Below are 3,716 nucleotides of genomic sequence, written 5' to 3' on the forward strand. Positions count from 1 at the left end.
TATATATATATATATATATATACACAATAATTATGACAGATATTATGAAGAAACGAAGACTACAGTTTTATGGACATATTCATAGAATGGACAGGGATAGACACATTTATCCCAAAACATCGAATTGAAAATCCTAGGTTACAAAATCTTATGTAATGACAGAGATTGTTCGACTCCTTCCAGTGGTTTGGCATTAATAATTAAAGATATTAGCTTCACTGAAAATATTATTTCCAACATATTTAACATAGAGGTTGTCTCAGTTTGTTAACACTCGTCTCTTTCTACCATCGTCACAGCAGTTTATAAACCTCCAATTAAAAAAATACTTCAAGATGAAATTTTAAAACTTTTACCACCAGGGAAACATACATTAGTTATACTCGACATAATTAGTAAGAACATTGAATGAGGATGCCGCCAATCCAATCCTATTGGAAACACTTTACTTGATATTTGTTCAAGGCAGAATATTCAAATACATGCACCAAATGAACCTACTTTTTTACAGACAAAGCTGCAAATCTGATATTCTGGATATTGTATTAACAAAAAATTTTAGTTTTCCTTTCTCTTCTCAAGTGTTCACAACAATTTCTCAATTGAGATAAACAATGAAACAATGAGAAAATCTCTCATTAATGGAGTAATTGACTGGGAAACGAACAAAATTCTAGTTGATGAGAAATTAAAACGGAAAAAATTTTTTGTTAATACAATTTGTTGCCTTGGTTAACTGTAGCCCGAGTTTTTCGTTCCAGTTGTTTTGATACTGGTCGAATAACATCAGCATATGAAGATTTTGAAGTTATTCTAGCGGGTCTGTTGGTATCATTCTCAGATTTACGAATATTTGGCTCAGAAGGTGAGTTTATTTTATTTTTTATAGTTTGATAATGTTTAAATCCCTTATAATTAGCCTCATAAGCCAGTTCATAATTTGCACCAAATGACTTATCCATAAATTTTATCGGGCATTATGAGTAATAGTGTTTTCCCTTAAAGTTAAAAGACCTTGACTCTAAATGACAATAATTTTTTCTGTGACCCTATCCCTGACAGTTTGTATACATTGGAATATCAGTGTTCCTATCTTTAACTTCTACCATATTAATAGTGCAGAAAATAAATTTTTTAGATTAAAAATATCTTTAGCCTTTTTATTTACTTTTGAGAGATACTGAACAGAGTGGAGTTGGTTTCTTATCCTTATTTAGTATTATCGATACGTATACTATTTCAAATTGTTTTGAATGTAATTAGGACTCCTTAAATTAATTATCAAATATTTTCATAGTTTACATTTATTTACTATTTTATTGAGTATAAGAACTATCTGCTATTAAAGAACACTTAATTGTACATTGACATACTGAGGTTAATAAAAATCCGTTAGAGCCGTTTTTCGACAAAATCGGAAAAATAAGTTTAGTGGCATTTCTGGTCAGTCAATTTTATCAAAAAGTTGCTGTCATGTCCCAGACTATAAACCCACCTTAAATATACAATTTCAGTTTCATAAGACTTATCATTTTTGAACTAGGCTGACTACATACAGAGACACACAGTCCATTTACAAAAGGCGGTTTTTCAATTTAGGGGACCTCAAAATGTATATGTATTTTAGTTATTGAAAACTCAAATTTGAAATTTGGCAAGATCAAAATAATTTATCTTACTTATTTTTTTAATAACCCTTTTAGAGGGTACAAAAATTTTTTTCCTTCCGCTCGAGAAATCGATAAAAGTATAATGACGCTAAATGAGTTGGTCTCAAACAGTTTACATGAGGCAACTGTACGACATTTTCAAAAAAGGAGAAAAACAATCTCTGGCAGCTACCCAAAATCAATACTACTAAAAATCATGCAAGGAGACAGAGGATGCACACTAGAAACCCAGTTCATAAAAATAAATGGAACAACCTCAAACAAGAAACTAAAAAGGATCTGGATGAATGGGTATATTCTAAATATCAGGGATATGTGGAAGATGTAGCCAAAGGACAAGTAATTATGAAAGGCTACACGTTGTCTATTGGATAAACGTGAAAAAATTTTAAGTCTTGTAGAAAATGACGAATTCATCACCAGCGACACTGAAAAAGCTGAAGTGTGCACTAATTCCTTTGAGAAAATATTCTCCAATATAGAAAGAAGTCCTATTTTAGTATTTAAATCTCCCTCTCACATCAGTTCAGCTTCCACCTAAATTCACAACCCCAGCTAAAATCCAAGAACTGATTAAAAAGCTCAAAATAAGTAAAAGTCCTGGACATGATTTGATTCCAGTCATAGCAATTAAAATGTTACCCAGGAAAGCTGTCATTTTATAACATCAATTTTTAACTGGAAGATTATTGATTGACCGTGTGTATAGATGAATGGAATATGGTTCGGGTGCGGTAAAAAAAAAAACTCAAATAGTAAATAATTATACTATTTTATTGAGCCAACGTTTCGCCCCACGTTGCAGGGCTTCGTCAGGGCTAAAAAAATACAAACACTATAGTTACAAAAAGGAAAAAAGAACTACAAGAAGTACAAATAAAGAGATGAAAAAAGAAAAAAAAAATACAAATCAAATGATGAGACAGAATGCGTACCTGCATGTTTTGACGACAGTCAAAGACAAAGTGATGGTTTGTATTGGGAGGAGTGGGGATGGCAGTTATGCCACAATAACTAAAATAATTTGTAAAGTAAACATAGTAAAACAGTATTTAAATTAGGTGAACAATAAATGGTAATATACATAATAGAGGGAGAAGAAATATTAATAAAAAAAAAAAAAAAGATAGAAAAACAAAGGAAAAGTAAAGTATAAAATATTGGGATAGAATGTGTGTAAGTGATTAAGAAACAAAATATACCAAATGAGTGGGGATACAGAAAAGTATAAAATATAATAGAAAATTAATAATAAAGTAATTAATATAAGTACACTTAAGAAGGTAACACATGAATATAAATTAAAAGATAAGATACATGAGTATAAATGAAACAGGAAGGATAGTGAATTAAAAATAATTAAAAAAAAAAATGTGAGAATTTAAAGAAACAAGAATAAAAGATATGACAAGAAAGTCGGCTTCTGAAATGCAGAAAAAAGTGAAAAGAAGTATTATTAGGATTTTATTATGTTCAAATGTTGTGTAGGACTGAGGTCTCTTATACAAATTGAAGAAAGCAGATACTCAGAAATACTTAAAATATTCTGAGCTCGTTCCTCAATGGCAGAACATTTTCTGTTAGAATAAATAACAGAAATTCTACTCTCAGGCAAATTCATGCAGTACTCCACAGGGTTCGGTCCTTTCTTGCATTCTGTTCAATTTTTATCTTTACGACATCATTCAGTCCACACATACCTCCATAGCTAATCCCTGAATATACAGCAGTGTTCTCTCAACATGATGATATAATAATGGCTAGAAATACTTTTCATAGTCACCTTAATGGTTTAGAACAATACTTCACTCACTTAATGGATGATTAGTCTGAACATAGAAAAATGTACTTTTAAAAAGTTTTTACTCTCAGATACCCACCAGACCCACCGGAACTAATCCTCAAAGGTAAAAATGTGCAATGGAATCCTGCCAGTGAAACAGTAAGATACCTGGGAATTCACCTCTATTGCTGCCATACCTAGAATTACCATATCAACATCAAACTAACTCAACCCTATGCAAGGTTAGCAATACTATATCCTAT

General features: G+C 31.0%; 1 protein-coding gene and 1 long non-coding RNA gene across 7 annotated transcripts in view; one reads left to right on the forward strand and one right to left on the reverse strand.

The window, feature by feature from the left end:
* The window catches only part of LOC106679597 (uncharacterized), a 41,851-nt gene that overhangs the window by 19,463 nt on the left and 18,672 nt on the right, over positions 1 to 3,716 (reverse strand). The gene's annotated exons all lie outside the window — the stretch shown is intronic.
* The window catches only part of LOC106679600 (uncharacterized), a 43,290-nt gene continuing 39,638 nt past the window's right edge, over positions 65 to 3,716 (forward strand). For all 3 annotated transcript variants that reach the window (XR_010844348.1, XR_010844347.1, XR_001343004.2), the window contains exon 1: positions 65 to 865. This is a non-coding gene — a long non-coding RNA (uncharacterized lncRNA). The remainder of the gene's footprint in view (positions 866 to 3,716) is intronic.

This window comes from Halyomorpha halys, unplaced genomic scaffold (assembly GCF_000696795.3).
Source record: "Halyomorpha halys isolate HHAL.00 unplaced genomic scaffold, Hhal_1.1 Scaffold210.1, whole genome shotgun sequence".
In the NCBI taxonomy this organism is placed as follows: Eukaryota; Metazoa; Arthropoda; class Insecta; order Hemiptera; family Pentatomidae; genus Halyomorpha; species Halyomorpha halys.